The following is a 14410-nucleotide window of genomic DNA, read 5'->3' on the forward strand; positions in this document are numbered from 1 at the left end:
TTTCAGGCGTGAATATTAGACTCAATTTAAAATCTGAAACTTACAACATATAGTCGCAATAAAAATACTCTATCACACCCTACGGTATATAAAAACTGAAGAATATATACAAGATTCCATAATTAAAATCCTCTGTAACTCGAAGTCCAATTAAAAGTTTGCGAAAAATCGGCAAGAGATTATACCAAAGATGTATGTTTTAAAATTTCAAGTCCTCTCAACTTTTCCTTCTTTATGCGAACATTCTTATTCGCCAGACGACATTCACTAACATGAAGATAAGATCTTATGTAATCCGAGATCTAAATTTTAAAATGTTTTCCCATAAATTATTTTAACGTCACTGCAGGCCATAACAGGGGTATTTTATGCTAGCATTCAAATTTAATGGGCAATAAGCCAAGAAGAAGAATTTTACTTAATCCGGCGAGTTGACTGAAGTTTACAGTTTACGCCCGTGGCATATATCAGTCTGGTGTTCTATGCTGCATTTCTAATTTTCCAGTCAATTTCATACCGCTTAGGATGTTTGAGTTTTTATTGCATTAGGTAGGAAGTATGCTTTGTAAGTTACGGCTCTCGAAGATAGATACTCAAGGATTGTGTTGCAACTCAATGAATTATAGCTTCATTTGTAATAAGTTCATAATAATATGTGGGTTAATGGCTATATTTACTTTTACGAAGTTTCTGAAAGACTTGAATGTGAATTTGAAAAAAGAAGATTCTCGCTCGCCTTCGAGCATGCCTGAAATTTGTCGTGGTTCCACAACGTGGAAACGAAATGAGAAAGTTCCGTTTCCTTTCATTTCACGAAACCGATACGATTCGAAACATGATAGCGGAATAACTCGCGAGGCGGCTCCGACCGACCCAACTGGTGGTAGACACGAATCTGCATAAAAAGTTCCTCTTTTGTACACGTGTAGTAGCCGACTGGACGCCGCCGCGACGTCTGTTCACGCAAATCGGATATCCCGCATATTTTTCTATTTTTCCAGATCGATCTCGAATTGTATGCATGTAATCACGTATGGAAACTGCGACTTCGGTGATTTATGGATCGGGAACACGACGGATTGGCATTGACGATATTCCGTGAAAATATGGCAATGGCGCATTCATGAGATTGTTGGGCGAATGCTATTTTGTTCATTTCCCTCCCATGCAACTAATAAATTTCATTATTTCTCTATCAGAGATCGAGGTTAGCCATTGAATTTTCAGGTTTCGGCAAGCAAACACCTTGAAAGAAGCGCGCAATTTGTCTTTACGGTTTGTTCATCCAATAAGCCATCAATCAAATGAAAATCTTGTAAGAGCGTTGAAAAGAATTTTATCAATGAGCTGACCAGAACTCTGAGTCTAACCACGACCGAAACCAGATCTCCCCCGAGCGCCAGATAAAATCTGGAAGAAAAGGGCGCTAAAAAACCCATCGGAGGAAAGTTCAATTAACTCAGATCTGAACCTATCTAATGAGAAGCTCATGGAGCTGATCAGAATCATTAGAGTTCCGTTCCGGTGAATGAAATCTCCCATATTATTTCCCCCGTCTCGCCCGTTTTGAAAAGACGACCTCAAAGCCTCAACCATAAATTGATTTCTGAACAGCTCGTCTTGCGGCTGTCGTCAAAGCAATTTGATGCAAGTTGTATTATATACGGAGCAGCGGAAATTGCCGCCCTTCTCCCTCGCAGGTAATAGCGACTTGTTTGCATTGTATCAATTAATCGTGTGAAGCTTCTCTCACTTCGGCGCCCTCTCTTTGCTGCTATCACTTTGGGTAAACTTCACTCTTGTGCATGTCTATTGTTCGAGGTGTACAATCAGAAGGAAAAGGAGTGATCCGGATTGCAAACTGGCGAATGCGCCACAATGCTAGCCATACAGTTTTTCTTATAAATAAATAAAAATATATGGATGGTTGACTTTTTTGTCAGCCAAGGATTAAACATTGAATATTCATTAACGAAGATTTTTCAGACTTGAATTCAAAGCTTTTCACATATTCGATCTGAATTGAAAGAAATTAAAAACAAAATGGTGGAGAGCACTCGAGTGGCAAATTTTCCTTCACTTCGCTTTTCATTAGGTCAGCATATTATTATTCGACATTTTCCTCGGGACTACCCTCGTAGTCTGCGGACGGGTTAGTAGGGGATTTGCCGCCGAATTAATGCCCGATCTCACTCCATTCTAATAGGCATCTAATCAGCGAAACTCCACATGCATACAGAAACTGAAAGCTTTTAGGGGTGTCGGTACAGGAAAATCTCGCGACAAACGCTAAACTCAATCAGGCTCTGCTTTGATCCTCTCTGGGCGAGAATTACGCGAGGTCACTCTGTCTTTCTGCACGTACACTTCTAGGTTACGACGGATCCAACCTTGCTTCTCCTGATAGTCTGTCTCCGAAATTGAGATTTGTATCATTCTGAAAAGAAAATACTGAAAATCATACAAGTATCATGAATCTGACTGAGTAAAATTACCAGTTGTTTCAGGATTTACTTGATTTCATCTAGAAACTTTTTTGTTATAAGAATTTAAATGAAAATGAGCAGTGTTGTCCTATAGATACCTATAACTCTTCGGAAAACATAATGAGCCGACGAATAAAATTCATTTTATTGCTTTGGAGGAAGAAGAAAACTCAGCGTTTAAATTTCCTCATAAAAACCATGATCCAATTGAAATCTCGTTATTTATGCCCCGAAAGAACCGTCCGTCTAAGTAAAGCAGATCCCCATTAATTCGACCCATCTCGATAAACTTTGATCTAGCTGACATTTCACGTCGCTGAAATCGGAACGAATGCTGAATTTCAACGTCATCATCGATTCACCTGTGCATGTTATCTCTTCGATAGCCTGGTTCGCCGGTTCTGTATCAATGACCCAAATTCTGCAGAGCTGAAATATCTGCTTGAAATACGGAATAGAAGGATTACTATTATATGGCTTATTCAAGAAATGTTAGGAGTAAAAGCTTTAAAAATTTATTTTTTGATCAAGCTATGGAGTTTTCAAAGTAAGGTTGTGTTTGAACGTTGTGTTTACCACGTACTAGTACCTTCTCTTTCATTTTGTGGTTATTCTTTCGTATAAACTATTATTGGATAATTTTTGCTCTAATCCTTCGGTTTTTCCAGGAGAAGCTGATTTATATTGGAAAAAATAGTAAAAGTTCAGATACGGAACATGAATCTTTATAACCGCGGTCCATTTTCTTGAAAGCTTGTTGTTTCACTTGAAAATTGAGTTTGATGATGCCCCTCCCAACAACTCAATTTGCAAAACAATATCGGACAGTTCGTCTAATGACACGTTACATGAAAGATGATTTGCCATCGCCTTGTCAATTTGTACAATCCGTTCCATTTATTCATCCCTAACGAACTATCCGAGCGAAGCGTACCTCGAAATCTGTGTGAGCTAATAAAAGAGCTAGTTGTCACATCGAATCAAGTCCTCCTTGTAATTTACTTCCATTATAACAACACAGAGGGGGCCATGGCCGTGCTCAACTTACGGTGATCTGCTGTAGCAAATTAGTAGCAGCAACTGTAGAGATACGCTGCAATTGGACACCTCTGATTAATGCTGCGACAAACACTGCTCCACTGAAATATAATTATTCTTAAGGGGTTTATTCGCTTTTTATTTTCCCTGGGTTCAGTTCGCAGTCTCGTTTTCTTCCGAGTTATTTAAATATCATCAGTAACTTGAATACTCGTTTTGCTGCTGAGTGGAGGATGGCACAAGTGGATGGATGTTCATTTTCATGCTCTTTTAGTGCTAGGGTTTTTCAGTGTAGAACTCTTTTTAATTCAGATTTGAGTGTGCTCTAGGTACCTACTCAGGCGGAGAATCATCATGGTCTTCATTTCATTCGTGCCTCTTTCTCTGTGAACAACAGATTACAGATTCCTCATTCGAATTTGTCCACCGAAAAAAATATGTGGACGCAAATCGGTCTTCTAAGATTATGGATCAATTCTATGTATAAGCAGCCGCTACTCTAGAGTTTAGGTGAACGATTGAACATGCACAATTCATTGACAATAAATAGAAGTATGTTCTGAATTTTGTAAAAATGATCAAATTTAAAAAAATTAAACATTACTCAATGAGAGTCGATAGACTGAGCTCATCTTCATTACTGAAAAGGCTTCTCCAACTGATTTTCCTACTTCTTGGGTTATTTCTGTATTCGCAAACACCTTCACTCAAAATATAACTGATGAAAAATTCGTAATCACGGAAATATCACACTCTAATATTCTACAAAAATGAATCGCGGTCACTTTCACCCAAGAATGAATTATCTTCATCATTTTTTCCTTTCATCGAAAGATATATTCTCCATACGCTTTCAGCAGGAAGCATAAAATCTCAATTTCCTCAAAAAATCTAATTTTCTCCACCCTCACATTCCCGAATCTCCCGCATTCTTCCGAGATACACTCCTAAATATTTATAAAAGTGTATCCTTCAGATATGTCCATTGTTACGAAGGTCTTATGATAAATGACGACAATATCGGGCTATCCCTTGAAACGGCAGAGGCCAAACGTATTGTCAGGATGGGAGGAAACGTCTGGAGCATTCCTTATAAACGGAAATGTGGAAATTGTAACCTGAATGTCTGCTGTTTCCGCTCTGGATTCTTCGATGAGAGTTTAATGTTCATACCGGTGGTTTATGCTCCTCTAAATTGGAGAAATAACGGGTTTTGTCTTGCTTCATTGTTGGTTTCTGGTGTACACAGAATTTTGAGTATCTTGTATATAAAATGTCCCTTTGGATGTAAGGAATGTATCTCACGATGCCCTCTCGATAATGGATTTATTATAGATTTGAATTCTACACCAAATATGTCTCCTCAGCACTTTTTTCATTGTATTTTGGAATGAATATTTCAAGAGTCTTCTCGCAAATGGCGAAAATTCTTTACCTATACCTCAAGAAAAAATGTTCTTTATGTTGTAATCGTGAGATTTCTAGTAGATGAAAATATTCACAAGTAAGTTCCATTCTGAACGCTGATATCACCCATGTGCTTCATTCGTTTCATCATCCGATTATATACCGTATTAGTCATTCTATCGCGTTATGTTAGTTACGGTCCAGTGTTCGTAGCGATCTGACGCTTTTATATTCGGGGTAAGATTTCGTGAAAATTTTGGATTTCTGAATTTGAACACTCTGTAGAAAATAGTATTACGGATATATTTGAAAAAATTGTTCAACAATCACGTATTTTTACTAGAATATACCGAAATTTCCAAAAACCATTCCGAGGTACGTCATTCGTTGTTTCGTCATCCGATTATATAACGTATTAGTCATTCTATCGCGTTATGTTAGTTACGGTCCAGTGTTCGTAGCGATCTGACGCTTTTATATTCGGGGTAAGATTTCGTGAAAATTTTGGATTTCTGAATTTGAACACTCTGTAGAAAATAATATTACGGATATATTTGAAAAAATTGTTCAACAATCACGTATTTTTACTAGAATATACCGAAATTTCCAAACACCATTCCGAGGTACGTCATTCGTTGTTTCGTCATCCGATTATATAACGTATTAGTCATTCTATCGCGTTATGTTAGTTACGGTCCAGTGTTCGTAGCGATGTGACGCTTTTATATTCGGGGTAAGATTTCGTGAAAATTTTGGATTTCTGAATTTGAACACTCTGTAAAAAATAGTATTACGGATATATTTGAGAAAATTGTTCAACAATATCGTATTCTTTCTAGAATATACCGAATTTCCACAAATCATCCCGAGGTACGTCATTCGTTGTTTCGTCATCCGATTATTATATAACGTATTAGTCATTCTATCGCGTTATGTTAGTTACGGTCCAGTGTTCGTAGCGATTGGACGCTTTTATATTCTTTATTACTTTTGTATTTCGTGGTAAAGTGTAAATTTCAACTATTCAAAAGAGAAAAAACAGACTTTGCCTGCACCCCGCGATCTCGATTGGGTATGTGGTGTTTTCACTTCAGGTATTTCATTTTTCTCTCTGATATTCCTCATGAAATTTCAAGAAGAGTACTCAATTCAGTAGAAAATTGGAATACCAACAGCTACCTACCACTCAAGCCTCTCCGATCGCAACAGAATTAAACTAACATGAACCGGCAGCATGTTCTTGTAATGGATATCGATGGACCAGCAGTAGCATCCGATCCGACTGTGGCCGTCCGTATGCATATTTGATTAAGTACGCCATTTTAACGGTAGGTGATTAGTCCCGTTACATAGTTAATGTTATCAGTGGATTCCAGATTAGCCGCGGCACAGTCGATAATTGAATTTAATTTTAAACAATGGCGTTGCGCTTTCATCCGCCCTATCTGAATGTTTCCTGAAAAATTGATAGGAATGCTACGGGATGGGATTCGAACAAAATGTCCGAGCACCAACGGTTCAATTCCCGACTGTATTAATATACCGATACGGTTGTTTTTACCTGTTTATTGTCTCTTATATAGATATAATTCAGCGCAGAGTATGAGCGTTACAGTTGACTACATAGCAGTTGGTACATTTATTGTACTAAAGATTTCAAATACAACATACATTGATATTGCAGGCCATGCATGCACGAATAACATTTGAGAGATTCGTTATTTTTTCTATGTTGTATGTACGTTCTTCTTCAGCATAAAGAGAGAAACTTCTCTCTGATGGTTATATTCTCAAATATCCTTGACCGAATCTGTGAAATTTCTGCTGCTTCGAATGGAATATTTCTGTTATATCCAACAAATCTTTTTTTTTCAATCAACTCACAAACACCCAACAGCTTACGACTAATTATAAAATTGGATTTGACTGAACTTAGACTGCTCATATGTCGTATTTCATTTCCCACCCATCAGAAACACAGCCCCAAATCTTATCGATACCAGAATGCAATAATTCAGTACAAACGGTGAATAAATTATTCTAACCTTGTAGTAATAGATTATTATACGTAACGTGACCCAGAGCAATTTCGAAAATTAATTAAAGTGATTGTTATCGTGAGGTAGCGCTGCCCTAACTGTTAAAATTATTTATATTTTCATGTTCCACATTTGACAGGTATTAATCGGAAAATTCACTGGTTCTCAACATTTTTTTCGAATCCAGAAATACATTCGTTTAAATTTTGAAATCATCCCAAATTGGACTTCTTCATGAATCCATCGATATTGTTATGAGCTATTCGATTTTATTGGTTAAACATCACATTTTGATAATCATGAAAATTGTCTAATCCACCTCAGGAATATAAAAATACCGATAATTGCCAATATCGCTCGTATAACATAAATTTGAGGTAATTTCATCTTCAAATTAAGGAAACTTATCGAGAGATATACAAGATCTTCGTTAATTTAAAACTACCCTCCCTTCGTATTAGAAACTTGTGAAATTGAAGTAACCGAACCGCATTTCGCTCCAAAGCAAAAAAAATTGCATGAGCAGGCACAATCCTCAAAATTGAATTAATCCAGGTCAGGAACCCTGGAACTTAATATTCGCAGGTATAAAAGAGTTGGACGGCATCTACAAAATAATGAAGTAATTACAGGGCGAAAAGCTCCCAAAATTATCGAAGAATTTTTCCTTTCTTTTCCCATTCTTTTTATAATTGAAATGTAAAACTCATTTTCGAATCTTTGTGATCCGTATTCTCTTTCATCTTCTCGAGTCGAGGAAAAATTTGAGCACATTTTTTCCCAAATTCTACCAGTCCTCGTCACTCCGGCTAATCTGAATTAGAATGAGTAAATGAATAAATTTACAAAGCGTAATTTCGGAGGTATATCCACTTAATGCAAGATGAATCCTTAACTTATAGCTATATTACTTCAATCGGTACTTTCCTCTTGTCAAATGACCGTAGTACATATTCTTTAGATAAGATATTGCAGCGAAAAAATTCATTCAATGAGAAGGTAGTTAGTAGCTGTAGCTAAACAACATGGCAGCATGACTTAGCTGGTGTCACTTTGTGATACATCTGATCTCTTGTGTAAATCTTCATTTTTCCCAATTTAAAGTTGATCTTTTGACTTCATCATGTATAGTCACGTCTATTCCCCTTCCCAAAAGAGGTACTTTATTATCAACCCCACGACAGGTAATGCCAAATGAGCAATTAACAACTGTAACATTTTACACCCCCAAAGAAGATCCACTACACATGTCAGGACGGCAACATGAGCCTCGGCAATAACCCACTGCGTGACATATGTGTTTTCCGGCCAAGATTTGTGCGTGGACTTCACGACACACGACACAGGATTTCTCCACAAATAATGGCCCGTGAAATATGACTACAATTTTTTCCAATGTGTAGGGTCCCCTCTTTTTTTAATTAAATTTATTTGTCTACGACGCCGAGCTGGTATGGTTTCGCCCATAATTGGGACCATAACTTTAATGGAAAACATCGAGGGGGAATTCGTTTCGATTTGATTTATTCCCGACAGGAATTCTTTGATGTTCGGTCTGTTTGCGATGACGCGGGCATTTTTCATTATGCCATTAATTTGTGGGTGTTACAGTTTCAGGTTTCATGATCACCTAACTAAAGGATTGAAGTTTATTTTCGCACCCAGAATTAAGTCACTTTTAAAGCCATGGAGAATTTAATATGGATACGTATCATAATTATGAATTGGAGGAACGGTAATTTCAGAAATATCTATCTGAGAATGTATAGAAAGATTTTCTTCAATAAAAACAGCCCTCTCACGCCATCTACTCCGTCTAAAGCGGCCTTTTCCTCACAATGAATTCAATTCCCAGTCGCGAAGACGCTTTTACAGCCGATCTGAAATGAAACTGAACACATCCGTCGTGCCTCACTGACTCGCAGGCCCATAACAGTTTCATAAAAGGCAGTTTGGTCTCCTTTTTTGCACGGATACATTCGACAAATTGAGGAAGAACAATCGTTTGGGGAAGCACCTCTGTTTTACGACGTTTCATGCCTCAATTATGGGTATCTGGAGCCTAAAAATGTGCATTTGGCGACGTCTCCAATGCCTAACATTGAAGAAATGATTCGGTTTTATGGATTGTCACTTCGGCGGGCTGAACTGTTTTATTTTTACAGGATCAGCGACCTTTCTCATAGTTCTACTTGATATTTTCATGAACGAATCCCTGATATTTTTTGTTTGTATTGCTCACAAGTTGAAGGATGTTATATGAAGGTGTTGGTTCTTCCATGCGGCCAAACAAAATAGAGAAATCTCTATTTTTGTAGCAAAATCTTCAGTGGGTACATGAAGAGTCTCCTCTTTCCGTAACTTAAGCTTACATGGAAATAATATGTTTATCGTATCTTGAATATCTTGCTTGGGTGCAGGAAGATTCCTCTCTTTGGTCGAAGTCTAGATCTCATCTACAACAACTACAATACAACATTTTTTTTCAAATTTCTTGTAGAACAATAATTTATCGTTTTAATTCCACACCTATTTTGGATGATCTCTTGAAAGAGAAGGAGTTGGAAACAGAGGGAAATGGTAGGTACAGTCATCGTATGAAAACGAGTAGGTCTTCCCTTAGTCAGGAATAGTATGGAATTTTCCTGTTTGCTCAACATCAACAACTCATAACAACAAAGAGGACGGCAGGATGCAACGACAGCAGCGTCAGGAATTTCCAATGAAACCGTTGGAGCATCAAACATGCACCGCTTTCACGAATTTCCGGAAAATGCACCTCGTCAGGTGGGGACATAATTAAATCTCGAATGATCGGGCTCTATGAAACGACAGTGGCGTACTAACATAATAGGCGGACATTTCTAACGAGCGCTATTGGCATCAGTATTCGGGATGTTCCTTAATGAATTATTTGGAGCATAAAATCGGACTAGTTTTGATAACAATATGTATTATATTTGTTAATTTGGCAATTTTCTTCTCGGTCCGAAGCTGTAATTTATTTCTTGAAAAATTGTATCAACGAATTACTTCGTTTCTTGCTTTTTTCGTTACCTAGCCCTAGGTTATCGATTTGAAAGGATTGAAAAGTGGAAAATGAATCATTCGGTTGAGAATCATGTGATAATTGATATATCAAAAGTATTTTCTTTTAAAAAATTTTACTCTTCGCATTTTTTAATTTTCAATTTAATCTCAAAACTAATAAATAACTAGAAAAGTAACAAAAATATGATACCTATATGAAGGAATGACATTGTTTTATATAGGTGTAGTTCTCAGTCTTTCGTGAATGATATCTGATTAACGATCTATGAAAGAATTCTAGACAAATGCGAGTGAATAGGATTTTCAGCTCCTGAAGACTACGTCTTGGAACATAAAATGTTTATAGTTCAGCTAGTCGCATCAACCAACACTTTCGATATTATACTCAATTTGTGTTCGCAATTTTCAGACCGATAATTTTTATGTTTCAGGTGAGTTGCCGTCACTGCAGGACTGGTGAGTTTCTCAATAAAATTTGTCGTTCACAATTCATGTAATAGTGCTCCGAGAAAATATTTGTGCTTCAGAATGTGAGTACTTCATATAGTTAATAATTTCTAAGGATACTTCACGGCTGCTCCTCATTTCAACCTTCATCAGCAAGTTTCAATATTTTTTATTAAATTAAAAAAAATGAGAAGGTTTACGGAAAAAATGTTTTTACTTCAAAATTCATCAGCCTTATGCAACATTCGCAAAGTTTAACGTTTTCATATTAAATTTCGTCCTTCCTCAGACTCTCACAGTCGAGCCAACCGAAGAATATCATCAATCGGCGTCCCTAATTCGCCTGACAATCGCTTTTACTCCAAACCCTTAGCGGATATGGCTCACAAGAATAACACTGCAGATTTAGATAAATTTTAAAAGTTCCTTCTTACTTTTCCGTTAGCTCAGCACGGTAAAAGCACAGCAATTTTATACTGTGGAAACAATTTTATCATTATTATGAGAAAACTGCAGAATACGCACGAAGTATAGTTGGCAGAAGTCTTATAGTGATTAGATTGGAAGTTTGTAGAATATCTGAAAATTGGTATCCATTTTCTGTATTCATAGAACATTTATGTGTTTCATTGATTGATTCCAACCTCTATCACCATGATTACTACGTTACTGAATTTCTGGAAATCACTATCCTGAAAATTTCGAGTTGATTGAGAAAAACATTTTTCGTTTGTTTTTTTCGGCCCCATGAAACAGATTGTATGAAGACTTTATGGCACAGCTTTGTCATCTGACTCAAATAAGCCAATAAAAGGTCTAATGCTGTTTCATTAGTACTTTAATGGCCCAACATGGTTTAGGTATAATACTAAAATATTAACCGTTTTACGATTGTAGCTGTTACAAGGTCTGCTCTCTCCCTATCATTCACTACCCTTCCTCGTCGTAAATCGCAAATGTGCAATATACGGCGTTGCAGAGAGAAGAATGGGCGTTAGACACCCTCGCTAAAGTCACTTAAAGGCTAAGGGAGTTGAGTTCTTTTCTAATTGTGGTGGTTTTGATTATGCAAATTCCTCCGACTAGACTAATCTGAAACGAATTTGGCACTAATGAGTATGCTTAGTGCTCATATAGTACCATTTAAGATCATCTACTTTATGATCTCCATTTCTCAGAGTGCAACTTGACAATGGATCAAGTAAGTAAATAAACAACAAACATTCCAAGAATGCTTTCCATTCTCCATGAAATCGCTGAAAAAATGAATTGATATGTATTCAGTATTTTAATCCACATCTGCAAGTGTAAGAAAGTAAGAGAATCAATTTGCCATATTTCTTGCTACCAAATTCAACCATTTTATACCTCATTATTGCTCGATACGAAGAATTCGTTTATCATTCTCCCATAAAATAGAGTCAAACTTGGGATTGGTTGAAGGCAGCGAGTATATAGCACCTCGAAACATCAACCGATTTACGATAGACGTTTTATGGATACAATTAGGATTTCATGAGCAATGCCTGCTTCCATTAAATTGCTACCTAACCTGAGGAAGCGAAATAACAGGTAAATGCGGTTGACTCAATTAAATCTGTTAATATCTAGAATCGAATCGCGAGAATATGAAAGGAAGTTGATTCGGATATCAGAAATAAAAATCGATCAATATGAATGTTGTTTAACTTGTTTCCATACACTTACGAGTATCGATAAAATCATAATGAAAAGTATATGGTATCATTTAATTGCTTTCACAAATATATTTCTTCGGCGATTAACTCATATTCAGAAAATTTGTTCAAGAAATCTCGCCTGTCCTAACATAAACTCATCAAAAGGTTGGAATTCTCAAAAAACAACTAGGTAAGCCGAAAAATTCTGCTTTTTTCGAATATAAATTGAAACAAATAATATCTTCAACTTCGTCATTCTGAAAGTTTAGGATAGGTGATTTATTTTGGGAAAAAGCTTTACTTTGATCAGTTCTATCTTCTGTCAACAAGAAAGCCTCACCTTGAATGAACACACCCTGCATGTATACCTATGCCTCATAGTATCAGCTCACTTCTTAAGATTTCAAACAGCCGCGAATTCAATTGTTGACGGAATTAATTTCAGAATTATTCATATCTGATGTGTATATCCTGAGTCAACCTGGAGTCTTTCCTAATGTGAATAAATTCAATCATTTCTATCATACACTCAAGTGCATTTGATTAAAAAATGATTCCAGCTGTATACAATCCATCTCTATAAATTCTTTATAACACTTCTCCTGCAAAACCTCATCGAAGATTGCTTTTCTACTTCACTGGCATAAATCCAAGTATACTTTGACCACAATGTGAAACACCGCAATTTATTTGATGTCAAGATTCTGTCGTTCTAGATTTAACAACCCATCATTATGACGATCATAAACCCGAATTCTGCCTGCCATTGGCCGACGGCAACAAGTGAAGTACCTGAAATAATTTTATATCGCCCACTTTCATTAAAAGTGATTAGACTTTCATGGGAAATGTTGAGTTCTATCGGGTTATAAATGGAGTTGAATAATTCGCAGGGTAGTCGGGAGCCTCTGGCAGGATTTGTTTCATCGTTAAACTCCCTTCTATAGTCAAATTTATTAGTTTGTTTACATTATCAGAGTTTCGACAGAGGCTGTGGTTTTCATGATAAATACAAAGGAAACTGATTAAGTCCTATTAAAAAATGAACTCACAATAATGTTTGATGTTACTCTATGCATATTTATCTGAACTGAAATTGTAGGTGAATATATTCTATATTAATTATTGGTATTCTTTTGAAATTGAAGATGTTGAAATTAATTACTTTATTCGAAAGGCTTCTCGTTGTTTTTCTTTACAAGCCCATCTACTTAAACCCTCAAGATATTCTACATTTATTATATCACGTTCAATATTTAAATTCAGTATCCGAGTAGTTGATTCTAACTTTTGTTGCCCTCATATATTGATACAGCTATTGTCAGTTTCAACGACAGCTGATTTAAAGATTTATAAACCATGATTCATTCAACGACAGTTGTACAAGGCATAATCGATTGGGTAACAAACTTAATAACAATAAAATAACGAAAGAAGTCCGTCTGTGCAAAGGCATGAGGGAGAGAGAATGATTTATGTCGCGTACATAATGCAAAAATAGGGTTTACCGGGCTTTATTATACAGTGAGTGTAGATATTATTGGCCCCCTGATTTTCGACAATATGCTCTCTCTTCGGACCGGGTATTCGCGAACAATGTATCGATCAAAGGAGATTCAGAATGAGGGTGATCATCTGAAAAAATATTTTCGAGTACTCGTGAACGGTTCGTGGGATCCGCACAAAAGTCCTAGTGATATAAAAGGGAAATCCTATCGTGATGTGCAAGCTCTGCTTATCCAGAACTCGAAGGATTATGCGTACTCGAAACTATTTAATCCTCAAATCAAATACTCTTCGATTCCTAATGAGATTTTTTAAGATATGAATACTGGAAGAATAATGGAATCGAAATTATACTCAGCCTACTATTTTCATTAAGCACTATCTGAAAGACTTTCAGGATTCTGATGTGTTTACAGCCGATGTAAAGCTGGTTTAAAAAGTGAAGTAAAATACGAAACTTTCCGTTATATTTTTCCCTTATCGTTCATCAACACTAAAAGTGTTGAAAATTCCCACCGACCGACAAACGTTAAGTCTTGTATCGATTTGCGCAATCTTCCAGCCAAAATTGCCGATAATCCACCATGTGCGAGGCATAAATTCCAATTACTAATATCGAAGGCGGCGGGATAGCAAGACCCTCTCGAATCGTCTGACAATGGAGCCCGGGACTTGTGGGAATTATCCTGGAAGTGCCACTGTGGAAACTTTGTTCGGAATATATAAACGAAATTATTGTTAAACAATTCCCGCCGGA

The 14410-nt window shown here is 36.6% G+C and overlaps 1 protein-coding gene across 4 annotated transcripts in view; it reads left to right on the forward strand.

The window, feature by feature from the left end:
• LOC123309379 (teneurin-a) overlaps positions 1–14410 on the forward strand; it is a 126152-nt gene that overhangs the window by 53797 nt on the left and 57945 nt on the right. Inside the window, exon 1 of one of the 4 annotated variants that reach the window (XM_044892472.1) lies at positions 6243–6259. The exons of the other annotated variants lie outside the window; for them this stretch is intronic. The gene's annotated coding sequence lies outside the window, so the exon portion shown is untranslated. Of the gene's footprint in view, positions 1–6242; positions 6260–14410 lie in introns of those variants that run through there. 4 annotated transcript variants of the gene reach the window in all.

Source organism: Coccinella septempunctata, chromosome 3 (assembly GCF_907165205.1).
Source record: "Coccinella septempunctata chromosome 3, icCocSept1.1, whole genome shotgun sequence".
Lineage (NCBI taxonomy): Eukaryota > Metazoa > Arthropoda > Insecta > Coleoptera > Coccinellidae > Coccinella > Coccinella septempunctata.